Source organism: Apium graveolens, chromosome 5, assembly GCF_009905375.1.
Source record: "Apium graveolens cultivar Ventura chromosome 5, ASM990537v1, whole genome shotgun sequence".
NCBI classification, from domain to species: Eukaryota; Viridiplantae; Streptophyta; class Magnoliopsida; order Apiales; family Apiaceae; genus Apium; species Apium graveolens.
Window position 1 is genome coordinate 172,786,807 of NC_133651.1, and position 21,678 is coordinate 172,808,484.

Sequence of the window (21,678 nt, forward strand, 5' to 3'; positions counted from 1 at the left end):
TGTGAGTTTATGCAGTTTGTTGTTTTCAATTCCTCATTATCCAGTAATTAGTCTTGTAATGTGTCTTTAATATATCATTCCATATGCATTTTTCAGAATGCATAAGGAATATCTTGAAGAAATTCACCGAGGGAAAAGGAAAAGCTTACATTGGCTCATGAGAGAGCACAATCGGCTCTTTGCTGATTGGTTTCAAAACAAAGTCAGTGTTGTATTAGGTTCTTTGATCTATAGTGTAATGACGACTATTAGCTATTTAGGATTTAAAATTTCTTATCATATATGTAGGTGAATGATGAACTAAGGGAGAACAACAAAGGTGTTTCAGATACGATAAGATGGCTCGCTGCCAAGCCATCATTTTCAGTACTAACTTATCAAGGTTATCTAGTGAATGGAGTGCGATATTTTACAAAGGAACGAGATGACATACGCGTTGTTCAAAACAGCGGGGTGTCTGTCATTGCTAAAGCGGTCCAGGTTTCTAGTGCCAAGGACTTGAACCCCGTAGAAAGTGATTTGACATTTTACGGTATCATACAAGAGATATGGGAATTAGACTACCATGCATTCAAAGCTCCCTTGTTCCTGTGTAAATGGGCAAGTAATGATAAAGGAATAAGGGTTGATGATCTTGGGTTCACACTTGTGGATTTTAGTCGACAAAAAAAAGATAAATATGTTTCTATTGACCAAGTCAAGCAAGTGTTTTACCTTGAAGATCCCGTTGATGCTACCTGGTCTATTGTTCTGTCCTCCACAACTCGAGACTACCAAGAATTGTATAATGAAGATGACTTAGGAGACACGATCATGGAACATCCCCCATTCTACACTAAAATCCTCGCAACTGATGTCACTACTGATGATGTCGCTCATACTGCTAGACCTAATGTTGAGGGAATTTGGATTAAAAATACTGCTACTAAAACTCCTGCACCTAATGTCGTTACTGACTGATGATGTAGCTTTATGTAAAATATATATCTAAATGGGAATTTGAATGACTGAATGAACCATATATATTTGCCTTTAATTGTGTTATAATGTGTAAAATATATTGTTAATTTTTTTTCTTTTGTTTTGCATTGTTATAATCATATAAGTAGTTCATCCATAATTACTGATTGATGGCATTGTTTTTTCTTTAATTATTTTGCATTATTTAATTGTACTTCTATAAAATACTTTAGAGTTATTTCGGATGTGATTAATTACTGATTGCAGTTTAGGTAAATTATTGTTCTTGTATAGTTGTATTCGTACTTGCTGATTTTACAATTTATTATTTATGCTTGACTGTAATTAATGACGGACTGAAAATATATTGTTCAACTGATGGCTTTATTATTCAATTTAATGCAGACTAAGGGAGCAAAATGGCAAAGAAGCAAAAAGCCAAGAAAGTAATTTTCGAAGAAAATGACAGGAAGAATAACTCTGAAAAGGTTGATGATGAGATTGTTCCTGATGTCAAAACTTCAGAGACTTGTAATGAAAAGTTGGTTCAAGTCCCTCCACAATATCAAACTCAAAGTAGTGGTGAAGAAACGATGACCACTTCTGAATCTGCAAAAAAAAGGCTAGGAGGTGCGCGTGGTGTTTCAGCTCTTCACAAAGTAGTGGTGAAGAAAGCTCGGGGAAAGAAATTTAAAGTTAGATACAATGATTTTGGAGTTCCCATCGGAAATACCAGGCCTACTTTACAGTCTTGCATAGGAATGCTCGCAAGGACAATGATTCCAATCGACACTGAAAACTGGCCAAAAGTGGATTGTGATCTAAAAGCAAAATTATGGGATGATGTCTAGGTAAATTATATCCCTTGTTGACTTCTTCATTTTATTTAAATTGTGACTGTAAATTATGTGGCTAATTTATATTATGTGGCTCTTTAGGACACATTCAAAATTGCCCCAGAAAGTGAGAAGCTTGTGCTACAATCGGCAGGTGAAAAATGGAGGCAGTTTAAAGCTGATTTAACTGCAAAATATGTGATGCCATTTATTGGAAAAAAGAAGAAATTGATGAAGCCTCCGAAGAAGTATGCGTTTGTTGGTAAAGAACCTTGGAAGAAATTTGTTGCAGAGAGGACGAGCCCCAAATGGCTGGTATGAATATATTCTACTAATAAAATATACATGATTGCCATTTTACTTGCTAAATGATTAAATAGATTTTGGTTAAATAATATTTATTAATTTTTACTAATTTATTTTGGTGCAGGAACAACATAAGTTACAGAGCAATAGAGTGGGTAAACGGAAATATCATCACCGCTTGTCAAGGAAGGGGTATATTGGTTTGCGAGAAGAAGAAGTAAGAACCATATCTATTTGGCTTTGCAATTCTAAGTTTTAAGGGAGTTTAAACATTTTCTCTTTTTTAACAGATAAAGAAAGGGAACTTAAAGCCGAAAGAGAAACATGATCGTGCAATTTTTTGGTGGAAGGCTAGGATGCCAAAGAATCCTGATGAGCTTACTGAAGAGCAAGCGGAAATAAATGCGAGAATTGTAAGTGATATTTTTAATACTGCATTCCCTTCAAAGATAATTGCGTCATAAATAATGCACTAATTGTTTGCATTTATTTTACAGGCTGAGTTACTTGAAATGAAGGAGAAGGGTGAATTTGTTCCACATGGAACAGAAGATGTGTTAACTACGGCACTTCAGACTCCTGAGCACGCAGGAAGGGTTCGAGGGGTTGGCGGCTTTGTCACTCCAACAGCATTCTTCAATTTGCCGAAAGCGAAAAAGACTAAAATTACCAAGGCAGAGTTGTTGGATCAGTTGGAAAGAAATCAGCGGGAGATGGCTGAACTTAAGGCCTTGGTTAATGCTTCGAATGGTCACTCTCCTATGTTCTCTGATAAATCAAGTTATCAAGTACCTGTTAATAAAGAGGGAGCTGCTGATAAGCGGAATGTTGGAGTTGCTGTTAAACCGCTGAGTGCCAAACAGTTGTTGGTAAATGATGAAGACTTTGTTGGTTTTGACCCCTCTCCTCCGAGCGGAAAGAAGGTAAAATATTATTAAGATCTACTAGATATATGCCTACAGACTTGGGATTTATGCAATAAAATTAAATTGATCCCTCACTATAATGTAGGGTCCACGGTCATGTGAGCTTGCACTGGATTGCATAGAGAACAAGGTTGCTTTTGGAACAGTTTTTGATGATCACGAAAAGATGAATGTTTCAGTACATGGAGTGCCTCTAAAGCCCGGACATGTTCGTGTGTCGGTTGACGGACATATCCAGCCAGAGGCGTCGGTTCCAGTGCCCATACCTGGTGAAATTGAGGTTGTACGCCAAGCAGTTGGCTCTCACATAGCATGGCCTCGTAAATTGATCATCTACCCAACTGTGGAGGTATGTTATATAAAAATTATGTCAATATACTCTGAATTGATTGTTGCATTCTATAGTAGTTATGTCAATAATAACCGATTATTCTTGTTTTATTTAATTCTGTGTAGAAAAAGAAAAAGAAAGTGTTGCAGGGGCAGTCTAAGCGGAAAGATGAGTTGCAGAAACTTCAAGATGATTATAGAAAAATGAAGCTAAACAAGAATGTGCCAAAGCAGTACAAGGTGTTATACAAACATGCTGCAGTCTTCATGAAAGCCACTGAGGAGTCAATACCAATTCTGTGTGATTCGGACGTGTTTGGGACTGAGAAAATAATTTATATATTGCATGAAAATGTGAAAGCATTGTTGGAGTTCGATATGATTGGCCAAGCTGCAATATCTGCTTATATGGCGTAAGTTAATTTTTTATCGTTACATATTCAATATTCATGTTTTATACGGATATTATAAGTAATGTAATTCACTCCCTGGTAGGCTCTTGCAAAGACTGATTAAGATTGAGAGGAAGAATGATGATGTGGTCTTATATGGATTTTTCGATCCAGGAGCTACATTTACGTTGAACAAATCTTTTCATTCTTATTTTGTTAATCGGTTGAAAGAGAGTAGTCCATATCGCATGTACTTCATGCCACATAATCATAAGTAAGTATTTTTAATTTAGACATGCTTTTACAAATTAATATATTTAGGTAGTTTTTTTAAAATTTCTGACTTGTGTTTTTCTTTTTTCTTTTTTATAAACATAGTTGCCACTAGATTTTGGTTGTAATTTGGGATGGCGACATTTATATTCTGAACCCTCTGCCACATCCAACACATTTTGATGAGTTGGAAAAATCATTAACAGAGTAATATATTTCTGTTAATTACTATATATAAATATATATATATAGTAAATATTCTCCCTTTTGAAAAATAATCATGTATATTATTGTTGTTCTGCAATGTAGAGCGATGAAATCCTACAATGCTCAAACTGGAAGGGGAAATAAAGCTCCTCAGATAAAGAATCTTCTTGTAAGTTTTTTGTATTTTTTTATCACTTTGTAATTTTAATTTAATTTCTGGTGCTAATTCAGATTTTATATTGTAACAGGGATCTCCCAAACAACCAGGAGGGGTTGAATGTGGCTATGTTATAATGCGATACATGAAAGATATCATTGCTGATAAGGAGCTATCTTTTACTACCAAGGTATATATGCAAATCATTTCCGATAGATGGCATGTAGAATTTTTTTGTGTAGTTTTTCAGGACAGATAAATATGAGTGCCATTTTTATTATCAGTTTTTATTATTAGTGATTTCCAGATGGATCTTGTTTTTATTAGTGATAAGGAACTATCTGGTATATAGTTTTGGATTAACGAAGAAAATTACGGTTAAATATAGAAAAGGTCCTCTTCTGGTTAAATTATAAATAGTTGGTTCTGTTTATTTTTAATTATACATATGGCAATTCTGGTTAATAATATTCTGGTTGCTAATTTTTACGTGTGTTTTATAGTGGGAAGCCAAAACTCGAAAGTCCTACACAAGGCAGGAGCTGGATGAGGTGCGGATGGAGGTGCTTGAATTTATCCAAGACAAGATGTAAAAATGATAAGTATCTATATATATAGCTTTCCTCTGAACTATGTGAATTGATATTGTGTTTGCTGGTGGTTGGTGGTTAATTAAGGGATGTTTGGTGACAATTACATCCATCATTCTGATTTATGTTTGGAATTGTCAAAATTTGACAAGTGGTACATATTAGCTAGTCAAACATGTTTAGAATGTTGGATGTAATAACTAGAGAATTTGGGTTTTATTGTTTTTAGTTGGGATGTTTATTTTAGACTTGGAATGTAATGTCCGAATTGAGCTCTTGTTGGATTGAATGTTAGTAAATTTGGTATCAATGTATACCTCTATATTTTTACAAATTTGGTTGGATGTATTGCATATTGTTGGTATTTTTCTGGTTGAAAATGCAATTGGTTCCCTGGGCTATTAATAGTACCAGGATGGCATATGCAATTTACAGTACATATATTAACATCAGAATGGTAATTTAAAACCGATGTAAAAATGAACAAAAGACATCAGGTGAAACAATATTAAAAGAAAAAGAACTACAAAAACCAATGTCAAATAGTCATTTGACATCGGTTCTGTAAAAAAATCAATGTATTTTAAGCCAAATAACATCGAATTTTCAATAGCTGATGTCTTAAATTTTACAATATTAAAGATTAAACACCGGTTAGAAAAAAACACTGATGTTAAACAAAAGGATTTAACATCACCAAATGAACGAAACCGATGTCTAACCCATTATTTTACATCGGTTGATAAAAGTACCCGATGTCTGATGGACCATTTCACATCGGTCAGACAACATAACCGATGTCTGATCTAGATTTTCACATCGGTTTGTTTGAAAGATTTTTAAAAAAATATCTTTTAGAGCTTGTAGGTTTCATGTTTTAATGGATAATTACCCCATAATATACTCATATTCACCTAGAAATACTGTAATATAAGCTAAAATTTGTTGCAAAGACATCAGAATTATTCTTAAAACCGATGTATAGCACTGTAATAGACATCGGCCGTGAATCGATGTCAAAGCCTGATGACATTTAACATCACACGCGAAGACATCGGTTCAGTTTTTTTTTAACATCGGTTCGGAACCGATGTCTGATCCCATATTTTTAGTAGTGTTAAATCATTCTCTTTTATGGTGTGACCCTGTAGGTTCAATACTAAGCCGGTAGTAGAAATAAATAATAATAAAACTATTTTATCATTATTTATATAAATTCTCTAATTCATTAAATTTGATTAATTAATTAATCATATTTATTCTACATCGCGAGGGATACTTCTCAGCATATCGCGACTATCTGGATAATACGAATTCACTGCTTAGAATACCAAGAACCTATTCAGTGAGTAGTTACCATACAATTAATTCCATCTACCCTGCAATGTCACGATTAAATACAAGGCATGGAACTTATGTCAAGCCTATCTTATTTAATCACTTTCACTATGCTTAGTTCTATTTAATGTAAATTAGAAACTCCTTTCTAATTTCATTCACTCTGGCCAGAGATTCCTGAACTAACATAAGTGGATCAGCATTGAACATTCTCTTCCTATACTGGAAGGGGTAGATCCTTTATTTATCATACACTATCTTCGTATAGAAATTCCTATACCCAGTAGAGCCCTTATAATTGTCCCTTGAGACTAAGAACTAAACCAAAGCATAGTTCAGTGTACACAAGATGACTATGATGACCTAAAGTCTAAGGATACTTGTACAACTATCATTATGTAAACAACTGCTGACACGTGAGTGAACTCCATCAGTTGTTCAGCTGTGTGGGTCATGTTAAGTGAACTTATTCTATAATAAGCACCTACATACTAGCTATAGTGTCACCACACAAATGTCTATGAGAACAGACATCCTTTATAATGAAGCAAGCATAGTATATACCGATCTTTGCGGATTATTAATTATCAGTTAGTAATCCTATGACCAGGAACTATTTAAGTTTAGAGTTATCATCTTTTAGGTCTCATTATTATGATCTCATCATAATCCATAAAAAGCTTTACTCTAAACTGTGGTATATCTTATTTAAACATTTAAATAGATAGAGCCCGCAATAAAAACAAAACAAGTCTTTTATTAATATCAATGAAATCAAAACAGATTACATAAAAGTTATTCGTAAACGATCATACATGATTGGACTTAGGACATATCTCTTTCATATCTAACTTGGTTGCAGTGGCCATGGGAGTGGATGCAGTTGAACTGTCTTACATTCCAAATTTCTTGAGTAAATTTATGGTGTACTTGGATTGACAGATAAAAGTACCTTCTTCATTTTGATTGACTTGAAGTCCCAGAAAATAGCTAAGTTCTTCCATCATACTTATTTGATATTTTGACTACATTAGCTTTGTAAACCTTTCACAGAGTTTGGCATTTGTAGAACTAAATATGATATCATCAACATATATCTGTACCAAAAGTAAGTCCTTTCCATGGTTGAGGTAGAACAATATTTTATCAATTGTACCTCTGTGAAATCCACTTTCCAAAAGGAATTGAGCTAAAGTCGCATACCATGCTCTTGGAGCTTGCTTAAGGCCATAAAGTGTTTTGTCAAGCCTGTAGACATGATTTGGAAATTTTGAATCTACAAAGCCTGGAGGTTGTTCAACATACACCTCTTCTTCCAATTCTCCATTGAGAAAAGCACTTTTTACATCCATTTGAAAGACTTTAAACTTTTTGTGAGCAGCATAAGCCAAAAAGATTCTTATGGCTTCCAATCTAGCAACTGGTGTAAATGTTTCATCATAATCAATACCCTCATGTTGAGAGTAACCTTTAGCAACCATCATAGCTTTGTTCCTTGTAATTATGCCATCACTGTCTGTTTTGTTTCTGAACACCCATTTTTTACCAACAACTAATGTGTTCTTTGGTCTTGGCACTAAGGTCCAGACTTTGTTTCTTTCGAATTCATTTAACTCGAATCTTGAAGAGCTTCTTCCATTTTCTTTGGTTCAGTCTGAGATAGAAATGAATGATAGAGACATTCATTTGATGTTGTAGTTCTAGTTCTGACACCTGCTTCAGGATCTCCAATAATTAAGTCAGGTGTATGTGATTTGGTCCATTTCCTTGCAGATGGAAGTTGATTTCTAGAACTGGATCCTCCCCATGATCCATGCTATCTCCATCAGCATTTTCTGATGCTCCCCCTGTAGTTATGCTCTCTGAGAATTCAAAATTTAAGTTGGATCGTTCAGGACTTGATGAATCAGAACTGGAAGAGCCAGAGACAGATTCTGATGCTTCTTGAGAGTCTTGAGTTGTGGTAGGATCTTCAGCTTGCTCCCCCTGGACAGGTGCATTTTCCTTTGGTGTTGTTACCACAGTTTCAATGACATCAGAACTTAACCTGTCAGAACTTACAGGATCAGAGTTTAAGTCATCAGAATTTACAGAATCAGAATTTAAGTCTTCATTTTCAAATCTCAACTAATCGTGATCATTGAAATCCTCAAGTCCAGTAATCTTTTTATCATCAAAAGATACATTGATAGATTTCAGGACAACCCATGTTCTTAAATTGTAGACTCTGAAGGCTTTTGTGGAAAGTGGATATCCGATAAAAATTCCTTCATCAGCTTTTAGATCAAATTTTGACAGCTGTTCAGGATGAGTCTTAAGAACAAAACACTTACATCCAAATACATGAAAGTATTTCAGATTTGGCTCCTTTTTCTTCACCATCTCATATGGTATTTTTCCATGCTTGTTTATGAGTGTAGCATTCTGTGTAAAACAAGCAGTCTACACAGCTTCAACCCAAAAGTAGGTAGGTAGCTTTGCTTCATCAAGCATAGTTCGTGCAGCTTCAATGAGAGTCCTGTTCTTTCTTTCTACAACTCCATTTTGCTGTGGAGTTCCAGGTGCAGAAAATTCCTGTTTGATTCCTTGCTCTTTGCAGAACTCTTCCATGGTTGAATTCTTGAACTCAGTGCCATTATCACTTCTTATAATTTTAACAGAATCTTTGACCAACTAATCCAGCTGTCTGAAATGATTAGTTAGAGTAGATGCAGTTTCATTCTTCTTGTGCAAGAAATACACCCCAAGTGTATCTTGTGAACTCATCCACTATAACCATAGCATATTTCTTCTTTGCAATAGACATGACATTGACTGGACCAAATAGATCAACATGCAATAGGTTATAAGGCTCAAGAATTGAGGATTCAGTTTTGCTCTTGAAAGAAGATTTTCTTTGTTTTGCCTTTTGACATGAATCACAAAGGCCATCAGGAGCAAATACTGATTTTGGCAATCCTCTCACAAGATCTTTCTTTACAAGCTCATTTATGTTGTTGAAATTTAAATGGGAGAATCTTTTATTCCAATTCAAGCTTTCTTCAATTGATGCTCTACTCAACAGACAGATTGCAGAACCATCAGAACTTGTTGAAAGTCTGGCTTCATAAATGTTACCATGCCTGTAACCTTTCAGAACCACTTTGCCTATAGAATTGCTTACAACTTTACAGTGTTCTTCAAAGAAATCCACATGATAACCTCTGTCACAGATTTGACTCACACTTAGCAGATTGTGTTTAATTCCTGAGACAAGAGCTATTGTTTCAATGATGACATTCCCAAGATTGATATTTCCATATCCCAGAGTTTTTCCCATGTTGCCATCTCCATAAGAAACTCCTGGGCCAGCTTTCTCCACAAAGTCTGATACCGGGGCTTTATTTCCAGTCATATGTCCTGAACATCCACTGTCCAGCACTAAGATATCTTTCATGTTGCCCTGCAATCATAAAGACCACTAATGGTTAGTTTTAAGGACCCAAACTTGCTTGGATCCTTTGGCCTTTTTAAGTTTGTTAGCATTTGCAGCGGATTTAATATCAGAGTTTAAGCTAACATGCTTTTTATCAGAACTTATATCAGACTTTTCATTAGACTTTTCATCAGACTTTACACTAGAAGGAATTAAAGTAACTTTCTTCAAAGAAGGTTTTATTTGATAATAATCATAGTACAAACTATGATATTCCTTACAAGTATAAATGGAATGCCATAAACTACCACAATGAAAACAAGGATTTTGTGGCTTAAACATAACAGACTGACTCTTAACTCCTGATTTAGGAGGTAAAGAGTTTGTACTTTTATTTTTCCTGTAAAAAGAAGCAAGATGGTTAGAGTTTCCACAGTTATAACATTTCTTTCTAGGAGCATTAGGAACAGGCATATGATTATTGCTTTTGTTCACACCTTCCTTTCCATTCCTATTTTTCCTAGCTTCCTTTATCTTGTTGACATTCCTAATCTCTTTCAGCTTGTGCTTAAGCTGCTTCTTTGTCATTGAGCCTATGTTGACTTCAGCTGATTTATCCTGTTCTAATTTGTCAGAAGTTGACTTTCCCTTAACTTCTGTTATAGACTCTTTCATCTTTTCAGAATCAGACTTTACAGTTTTAGTTACAAACTTAACAGGATTCACCTTTGGCTTAGCAGACTGTTTAACAACAATTGGCTTAATTTGTTCAGTTCCTTTTTCACTTTTATTATCTCCATAACCTAAGCCCTCTTTCCAGTTTCCACTACTTAATAAATTCTGAGTTGCTCTGCTAGAGTTAGTCCAAGTCCTGATAATCTTTCTTTCTTTTTCTAACTCAGTTTTTAGAGATTCATTCAATTTTAGCACTTCGTCTCTAACATAAAAAGCATCATCTCTTTCTTTCTGAGTTTGATGGAACATAACTAACTCTTTTTTCTAAATAGTCATTCCTTTTCTTATAAGCAAGATTTTCAGAAGTTAATCTTTCACATGTTAAAGTTTGATCTCTGTAACTAATAAACAAGGTTTTAAGATATGATCTTAACTAAGTAATATCATCAGTATGAAAAGCATAAGTTGTTTGAGGTACCTTCAATTCAACAGTTTCAGGGCTGCCATCAGCATTTTCCATCAAGGCATAATTCACCTCAACTTCAGAATCTGAAGAGTCTGTACAGCTTTTCTTCTTTGTGACAAGTGCCTTACCTTTGTCACTCTTTCCTTTCTTGCAGTAAGGAGATATGTGGCCTCTTTCACCACAATTATAGCATTTGACATTTGAGTTGTCTCCTTTGTCAGACTTTGCATGTTTGCCTTCAGACTTTCTGAACCTTTTCTTATCAGCACTTACACCTTTCCTGGAAAACTTCTTCCCCTTTCTGAATTTCCTGTAGGCTATCTTTGTGATACCCTTCACCATAAGAGAACACAATTTCATCATCTCTGCATCATCATCCATTTCAGGTAAGCTTTCGGTTTCTGAATCATCATCATCAGAATATGATGACTCTGAATCAGACTTTATGATGAGAGCCTTTTCTTTGCCCTTCTTTGAGACGTCAACTTTAGGAGATTCCTCCTCAGCCTTAAGAGCAACTATCCTTGACTTTCTCCCATATCTCTTGCTCCTTTGATCCATCTCAAGTTCATAAGTCTTGAGCATACCATAAATTTCATCAAGAGTATTTTCATCAAGAGCATAGTTGTCTCTTATGGTAGTAGACTTCAAATCCCAATTTTCAGGAAGAGCTAAAAGGAATTTCAGATTTGAATCTTCAAGGTCATATTCCTTGTCCACCAGTGACAGGTCATTCAAGAGTTTGACAAACCTGCCATATAATTCAGTTAATGACTCACCAGCTTTTGAGTCAAAGTGCTCATACTCTTGAGTGAGTATAGTCCTCCTGTTCTTTTTGATTGCATCAATTACCTAGAATCTTGTCTCCAAAGCATCCCATATCTCCGTTGCAGTCTTGCAATTAATTACCCTGTTTGACATGACATTATCAATGGCACTATGCAGCAAATGCCTTACCCTTGCATCCTTGGCAATAGATGAGATGACTTCAGCTGTGTAATCACCTTTCTCCTTTGGTATGGACTTTGCTGGTTGATCTGCAACTGCAACAGAGAGCTTGGTAGGCTTATATGGTCCTTCATTAATCCTATCAAGGTATTCTGGATCGGTAGCTTCCAGAAACATAGCCATCTTCACTTTCCATGTGGCATACTCAGAAGGTCTCAGTATGGGAACCCTAATAGTCTCATATCGACTATGGATTTTAGTGTTTTTAGTTTCTTCAGTTTTGGTGGGCTTGGTTGGAGTTTGTGCTTCTTCAGACATGATTGTTTGGATCTTTACTGTATATATATTAACAGATAAGCTCTGATGCCAATTATTAGGTCACACAACACTGTAGAAGGGGGTTGAATACAGTGTTATTACAATCAAATCGATCTTGAACACAAGTAACAGTAAACAGATATATTCAATATAATAAACTCTGTTATAATGGAACTATTCTCTCTCAGTGATGAACAAATATCACTAAGAGCTGCTAGGTTACAATGAATAATGTATCTCGATAATGATAACACATATAGTGTAAACCTATGTCTGTGTTTATATACTACACAATTACAAGATAACTTCTAATTGATATGGAATATAATTATGTCTCCTAAAATATATCAATCAGATATGTTATACAAGTCTTCCAGTCTTCTAATTATTTCCATGCATATCTTCTTTTATTTTAGTCTCAATCTTCTACATTAAATCAACTTCCTTCCTTAACTGTAAGTCCTCACGTACTTAAGTCCCGACATGACCATAAGTCCTGATATTATGTTCCGACTTCCAGTAAGTACTGATTCTAGTAAGTCCTGATATTTCCTGTTTGTTAAGATCTGAAAACTTAACATGAAACATATTAGACATGACATCTCAAATATATCTAACAGGAAATGCTGCCCAAATTTTTGAAAAATACCCTACTTTTAAAAATAGAAAGTATACTTCCGTGAGTTATTGATGTTCATGTTGATGCTCCAAACGGTTGCGATCTCAGTTCTTGAAAGAGGCTATTAGAGCCAAACTGACTTTATATAATTGGTCTTTGATTTCATTTAGCTAGTCATCGCTTGGTTCAATTGATCAATTAAAAGAGATAATTTATTAATTCTATCAAATGATGGTTAGTTAGATGGAAATCGATTCCAATTGCATTAAGTTAGATTCTAATGTGACTTTCAGATCTGAAATCAAAGTAGTTGGGAATTTGGAGGAAATAAGGACACCAGTGGAATTCAGAAGTTTAGTGGATAGTGCAATGTTACTGCAAGTTGGTGTGAGGCTTTATCTAGATGAATATGTTCCTTGTAATAGATAAGAGAAATACCAAGTTATTTGTACGTGCAAATGTGAAGAATTTTTTCAGGAACTAAAGGTTCAAGAAAAGAGTAAAGGAAAGGAAGGAAGAGGATGAAGAAGGGAAGTTGAATAAAGAGGAGATTAGTAACTACGCAATATGGATGTTGTTAGATAATTAAAGAAATTTTATCATCTGCAATACGGTTTTACTAAAGGACTTGAAGGTATACCAATATAGAACTACAAGGTAATGAGAATCATTCCAAAATACCAGAAAACTAGCGAACACAAGTATCTGATGTATGGTAAAAGTTGGTAGTGCTAACATGTGAACTAGAGATGATGAGGTAATGTCTATGCAGGAAATAAGGAAATTAAATTGCACAACCCCAATAATATGAAGCGTATCTTTAATTCGAGGAAGTTAAATATAAGACAAAGAATAGTTGGAGTTGATTAGAAATAAAAGTTGTACAATTAGTGATTATTTGAGTAAGGCTAAAGACGTAGCTGTCAATGGATTTTGATAATTCTGTTAGCAAGAATTCAAATATTTATGAATTAAAAACTTTCATTCCCTTGTTAGCCACATAAATGGCTTATCTAATGATGAACAAATCAGTACTATTAAGAAAAGAAATAACTTATGTTAAGAGAAGACAATGAGTCATGAGAATGGAAAACTTAACTAGGAAGAGAAGTGGAATCATAAGGATGATAAAGAAATTTTATAAGATGGTCTAGGCAATAAGTAAGTTATATACGTCAGGTGTGCCAGAACTGAAGTAAGGACAAAGCGGAACGCCGATAACTTGAGATAGAAAATTCATTCTGAGAATACGATTAAAGATGGAGGGTTAAACAAAGGTATTGATTGGAATGGCATAAGAATGGTAATGGAAGGACATGTAAGTAAACGTCATATCTACCGAAGAATCAAAGCCAGCATCAATGCATAAACATACTATTGTAACTGTCTCAAAAATGAGTATAGCTCGCTAAGGAGCGATATAGTAAAATCACTTAAAAAACAGAGATGAAGCAAGCATTTTTTGAATTATTAAGGATAGGTTAACTGAACCTAATCATTCTTTTATTAATAAATACTTCACCCGAGGAATAAGTTAATATTGCTACAAGGAAATTATGGTGCGCTATTAATTTGAGTATAGATTGGAATTGATCGATATTATTATTTAATTTAATATTTTAGCAGAAGTAAGGGAAACACGGTGGACCATGATGAACCGGAATAAAGTATACTATTAATAAATAAACGAAGACTAGGTAAGGCAGGATTAAGATATAAGAGTTGGCTAAACCTCGCTACTTAAGAGATTCAGATTATTCCAAGAATACGATACAAAACATAGATGTGAAAGGAGACTTTCTGATAATATGACGTGAAGATGAGAATAAACTTTATAAGTGGCGGAACGTCAGAGAAGAGCCTTGTAATGAACATATCGGGACTTCCTGGAATTGAAATAAATGACAATATAGGTTTAGAATATGCGGGTAATATCTCCAGATTAGTCTATTTCTTCTAAATAGTAAAAAAAATTCGCTCGATGAATATATTCGATTGTGATTCAAACAAATCAAGGTATAATAATAAGTTGTGAGTCAAATGCATCTATTAAGATTTTCTCTTTTATTTTAAATCCTGGAATTGATTTAAGACATTTAGAAACTGAAGGCGCCATGATCGTAGGATATCATTCACATATGAATGAAAAGTATAGGAGAACGATTAAAGAGTCTCCAATACGATTGGAATCGATTACAAGTCAGACTAATTGAACAAAGGAATACGTGGAAAATGATGTAGAACAACCAGTGAAAGTTGGAAGCGTTTATGAGCACGAATTATTAAAATTAGAAAAAAATAAGAAGGTTAGTATAAATTAAGTTGGTCCATTTGAGACAGTAAGATAGGCAGGAAGATTATGAGTGAGTTGGCCTTACTGCCACACGTGTAGCAAGTTCATAGGATGTTTGTATATATACCCAGGAAAACTAAGTTAGCTCCAAAATGGAGACTAAAGTTGGATTGTATGAGTAACCGGTAGAATATGATATTGGCAAAAGGATGTTGAGTAATGATTGATGTTGTGAGCTAAAGTTTATGAAAAAGTTGTATGCGTAAGAGATTAACCTGAGAACTTATAAGTGAAATACTTGAAAGGCATCATTATCTGTTCCTTAGTGTGATTCTGAGGACAGAATCCTTTTAAGGGGGGAAGATGTGTTATCCGGGAAATATCGTGCAATTATTTTATCAATAAATTATTATTATTTCATTATTATGTGAATTTTGGTGAAATATCAGATGATCGCTATTGATATTTGGGTGTTTATATGTGATAAAATGTAAGTATTTTGATTTTTAATAAGTCCAGAATAAAGTATAGATAATTATGGTATTTTCTGATAATTTTTGGATTCTTATATGATTTTATAAGGATTTATAGAGTAAATAATTATTTTCTGATAATTATAAAACTACTTTATAAAACCGAGAATCGTCCAACAACCGTTTTTGCGTTTTTACAGCCCGAAACTCTTTGGAGAACTCCTTCCTAACCTAATATGATTATTCCGAACATTTTCCGTGTTTTGACTTTTTCGATCCGGAGTACGGTTTGACCCGTACGTGTCCCGGCGCAATATTTTCGATACGATATTCAATTTTATAAATCAATAAAACCCGTATTCTCGAAAGATGGGATATTATTACATTATTTTCGTATAAAGTGTTTTATAAGAAGCGTGGTTTTGATAATTATCCAAAACAGGTATCAAATTAGATCATTTTTGCAGTTACTTAGCGGTTAAGTAACCTATTTTTCGATCCAATACAATCCAACGGGTATTAATATTCCATAAACATAAATAGCTCTTTTCTTATTTCATTTTATTCGTATAATCATAATCAAACAGTAAAAACCGTGAATTTAAAGAGAAAAACCCAAAAACCCGTTGCGTTCTTGAGAATCAAACCCAAAAATGAAAGCGTTACCGAACTCGGAATCAACCGTGCCATATACCAAATTGAAGCTCTCGAAAAGCTCTTCCAGAACCAATCGTCACTTTAAGTGTAGAAATCAAGGTTATTTTGCTATTAAATTACTTTATTTCGAATTAATTTATGATTAAAATAGGAATTTTTGATTTTGATGTTTTTTGAGTGATTTGATGGCTGAATCTTGTAGATAATTTTGGCATGGTCATTTTGGTATATTATATGTTGAATTTGGGGTTTAATAACATGTAGAGAAGTGGGTTTAATTTTCGAAATACTGAAATTAGGGTTCATATATGTTTGAATATTTTCAATCGAATTTAGGCATTTCTTTGTTAGGTGTTATTGATTGAAGTTGATTATACCAATGAATAGATAGTCCAAAGACGATTTAATTGGTGTATAGGAGGTTAACAAACGATTCCGGGATCGACCTCGCCGGAAAACGGCAGAGGTGTCATCGGAAAAGTTTTAGCCGGATTTTCGGCTTATTCAGAGATAATCTGTACGAATTGTTTCTTTGATTGTGTTTCTGGGAAGCTAGGGAACATTTCCTGGTAAGTTGGGCCGTTTCTGGGTCGATTTTCAGGTGGCCGGAAAGCTCGGTGGTCGCCGTTAATGGCGACCAACCGGCGGACAGTGGTCGGAGAATGTGTCAGGGGAAAATTTCAGTTTAACTGCCTCTGGTTTGCAAAAATTATAAATTTCATATTTTAGTTTTAAAAATTAACAAAAAACTGATTTCTATTTTAATTATTTTCAAAAATTGTATTTTTTTTTTACTTTTATTTTTAAAAATGGGTTGTAATTATTTAAAATTCCAAAATTCATTAATTTAAATTCTGAAAATTATTTTTAATTCAAAAATAAATCCAAATTATTTAATTAATTAATTTTAGTTGATAATTATTTTTTTAATTAGTCAATTAATTTAAATATTAACTGATTAATTGATTAATTGATTTAATTAATAACTAATTAATTTTAATTAATTATTTAATTAGATTTAATTATTTCTTTTGATTTCAAAATTCCGAAAAATAGTTTCGAGTTTTAAAATATGATTGTAAATTATTTTCAAGGTTCGATAATTATTAATAAATGATTTTAAAGTCAGATTCGGGTATTCAAATCATGTTATTTATTTATAAAATGACTTGTTGACCCATTTTAATTCTGAAAATTGTTCAAAATTTCGTAATAAATAGACCGTTCGTCGGTTTAATACGAAATGAACACCTCTACACTCAGAAAAATATTCTGCTTCTATTTAAAATACTTTTGAGGACTAAATTCTTTTATATCAAAAGGTCATTTGTTTTATTAGTCATCCTAAGTCGGTTATTGATCGATAAATATTATTTTTTACCCGGTTTCAGTTCTAGAAGTTCTGAGTCCTACCTTTAAAGATTAGACTTATGTGTTACATGAATTTTATGTTCACGTGTCATATAAATAATATGATTACGTGCTATGTGACCCATATGCTATCTGTTTACAGTTCCTAATATCATGGTTAATTATAAATGATCGGGTAGACGTGGAGACGTATAGTTACGTCGATTGAATTTGGTCTTATCAATTGAAATAGTATCTTTTATGATAGATACACCTAGTTCAAGGCATTCAAAGCCTAAAAATGATAGTGAAAGTAAAGTCTAATTGTGTATGATAAGGGAACGAGTAGATACAAAGTGGAAGTGAGCATAAAATGATGATTGAAGGCTAGAAAGCGAATCAATTAAGGCAAGTATTCCTGAACTTTTTTGTTATATATTGCAAGTATTTATTTCCTATTTTAAGTTCATAATATGTACCTATTTTATATTTCACTGCAATTACTCTTAATTATGTACGTACCTTTCATTATTTTTTCTTTATTATCGATTGATCTCTTCCGTAAATACCTATTATTCCGGGTCATTTGCAAACCTTGAATCAGGATGTTGAGAAATCAAAATGATTTGATATCAGAATACTCTACGGACTGGATGGTTATGAAGAGGGCCAGAAATGAACTGGACCCTATAGGCCGGGGATAGACCGGACCTTTAATTACGGAGGCCATAGTGTGTGGGTACCTCGATGGATCTATACAGATGAGTATAGATCTGTACTATATCCTGACTAATCAACAGGGTATGAGTACGAATGTTGATTCTAGTATCCAGTCTAATTTATTATTGATCGCCATTAACGGCATTCCTTCTTCAAAAGTTCTATGATTACAAAACCGGAAAAAGACCTGATTCAAGAAATGAATTAGTAGATTACTTATCGCTTTTGATTTGTGATTGGGGGCTAATAAAGGCCAATATTTTATTCACTCAATTATTTCAATAAATAAAAATGTTTATAAATTATTTAAAGATTCTGTCCGGAAATTTCTTTTGATATTGATACCTGGAAATCAGTTATGTTACTTGCTGGGCATTTTTGGCTCACTCTTGTTTGTGAATTCTTATTTCTTTCAGTTTCAAATGAGGATTAAAGTGAATAGCTCTTAGTAGAAAGCAAAATTGGAGAAATCCCAGCTACGAGTTGGAGATGTCAAAATAAATAAAATAAGGAAGTTAGTAAGGAGGTAATAAAATTGTCATTAGTTATTGTAGATTTTAGAAAGTTAGATTCTTGTTTCATACCATAAACTGTAAACGATCCGGAATTGAGGGGTTATCTGTATATTTGTTTTAATATACAAGTTTATATTATCTAAAGTTATTTGTGACACCCAATCCTGACATCGGATTTGGGAATGTTATAAAATAAATTCTCAATAAAATCACTTTTAAAAGTAAAAATAACCAATATGACTCAACAATTAATCACACAAACAATATTTCGAATACCACGGAGCACATACAACCAATATCAAATATAACATCTAGCTGATAGGACCATATTGTATTTTATTTATTTAATAATTACACTTTAATAATTACAAATATACGAGTCGTTATACCTCCACCATCTTATCAGTAGAAATTCCCAGAGCGTGGTTAACATCATTCTCAGCAAATTCCCCCTCTTGGCCTAGGATTGCGCATTTAACCACCATGGATACAGCTTAAATCTCATGCACCACTGTCCTAACCATAGATGAGTTCCAGAAATCATTGAGAACATCCATGTATAGAATAAGATTTGCAGTTAGAGAACTTGTACAGTATAACTTAACAAAGCTCTTGAAATTGTCCGGAGCTTGGTTATCATCCGTGAAAGCTAGGCAGTGGGTTCCATCCTTAGGGATAATATCTCTAACAATGTTTGATGCCATTTGAAGTGTTTGAATTTGAGTGGTAAGATATTTGAAAGAGAAAGATTTTTAAATGAGAGAGAACGGTTAAGAGTTGCAAAAGCTAGATTACTTGAGATCTCGAAAGTGTAAAGAGGGGTTATGTCGAGATGTTTGGATATTTATAAAAAAAAGGTAAATGACTTGTCGGGAAATAGAAATAAATGTTTGGCATTTGTATATCGAGAAGTCACGTGTGAGAATAGATACATATTGGCATGTCACTTTCCTGACTCTTATCGAGAACTAGATAGTGACTTATCGAGATGTCAAATAAATACCCAGTTTGTCATGAATGGACTAAATTTTTCCAATTTTTATTTGAATAAATCAAAATAAAATTGAATGAATTTATATCAAAAGTATTTTACTAAAATAATTTATGAAATTAAATTATTTAAGTTATGAGAAGTCTAAAATGTATACTTATAGAGAACTCTATGAATTAACATATGTCGAGATCTCTATAAGACTTATCGAGAAGTCATAATGTGGCTTGTCGAGAAGTCCTTTGAGAAGTCTAGAAAAAGTCTTATCGAGAACTCTATCGAGAAGTCTCAAAATAACTTGTGGAGAAGTCAGTTAGACTTATCAAGAACTCAGTTCTCTATATACTTTTGTTCTTTTTGGTTATATCTTATGTTAAGTTCACATATTAAAAATGTAAATTAACATTTAGACAGTTTTCTTATAGTTTGAAAAATTCCAAGCTAAATTCTGAATTTTGAAAAATAAATATATAGAGAATTCTGAAAATATTTATAACTCATATTCCAGTTAATTTCCAATTAAATCAAATTAATTTTGATTTACTAGAAATTAATCTGCTACAACATATTAGCTGAGTTCTTGCCTTTAAGATGAAGAATTTAACATTCTAATTTCACCAACAAGTCTAATGAAAGTTGTTTCATCCAAAGGTTTAGTAAAAATGTCAGCTAATTATTTTTCTGTTGGAACAAAAATAAGTTCAATAATATCATTTGCAACATGTTCTCTAATAAAATGGTACCTAACATCAATGTGTTTTGTTCTAGAATAATTAACTGGATTAACAACAATAGAAATAGTACTAGTATTGTCATACATAATTGGAATTTTGCGTAACACTAGGCCATAGTCCATTAGTTGATTTCTAATCCAAAGCACTTGAGCACGACAACTTCTAGCAGCTATGTATTCAGCCTTAGTTGTGAAAGTTGACACAAATTGTTATTTCTTACTATACCAGGATACAAGTCTTTGTCCAAGAAATTGACAGCTTCTACTACTACTCTTTATGTCAACCTTGCATCCAACAAAATCTGCATCTGTGTATCCAATAGCTTAAAATCCAGTTCCCTTAGGATACCATAATCCCAAGTTTGGTGTTCCCTTCAAGTATCTGAAAATTCTCTTCACATCCATCAAATGTGATTCCTTTTGATTGGCTTGAAATCTTGCACATAGACATGTTGCAAACATAATGTCTGGTATACTAGCAGTCAAGTACAACAAATATCCAATAATTCTTCTATAACCTAAAATTTCTACACTTTTTCATTTCTTATCTACATCCAACTTTGTAGCTGTAGACATAAGTGTTGATGTAGGTGAATAATCAACCATACCAAATCTATTCAATAAATCTTTAACATACTTGGTTTGGCTGATGAAGATTCCATTACTTATTTGACTGACTTGAAGTCCAAGAAAGTAACTTAATTCTCCCATCATGCTCATTTCATATTCCTTCTGCATGAGTCTTGAGAATCTTTGAAATAATTTTTCATTAGTAGAACCAAAAATTATATCATCCACATAGAGTTGAACTAGGATCATATCACCACCATGTTGCTTGTAGAATAGAGTCTTGTCAATTGTTCCTCTTGTGAATCCATGTATAAGTAAAAAAATTGACAATGTGTCATACCATGCTCTAAGTGCTTGTTTTAGTCCATAAAGAGCCTTTAGAAGTTGGTAAACAAAACCTGGAAATTAAGGATCTTCAAAGCCAGGTGGATGGAGCAGATAAACTTCTTCTTCCAACTCACCATTAAGGAATGCAGTCTTTACATCCATTTAATACACTTTAAAGTTTGAGTGTGCAATAAATACAAGAAAGATCCTTATTACTTCAAGTCTTGCAACTGGAGCAAAAGTTTCATCATAATCAATTTCGTCTTCCTGTGAGTAGCCTTTTGCAACCAACC

The 21,678-nt window shown here is 33.5% G+C and overlaps 1 long non-coding RNA gene across 1 annotated transcript; it reads left to right on the forward strand.

Moving 5' to 3' along the window:
• The first annotated feature begins 4,144 nt into the window (after nucleotides 1-4,144).
• LOC141659643 (uncharacterized) lies at nucleotides 4,145-4,577 on the forward strand. Its single transcript, XR_012549841.1, has 3 exons — nucleotides 4,145-4,230; nucleotides 4,333-4,399; nucleotides 4,479-4,577. It is a non-coding gene; the product is annotated as an uncharacterized LOC141659643 (long non-coding RNA).
• The last annotated feature ends 17,101 nt before the right edge of the window (nucleotides 4,578-21,678 follow it).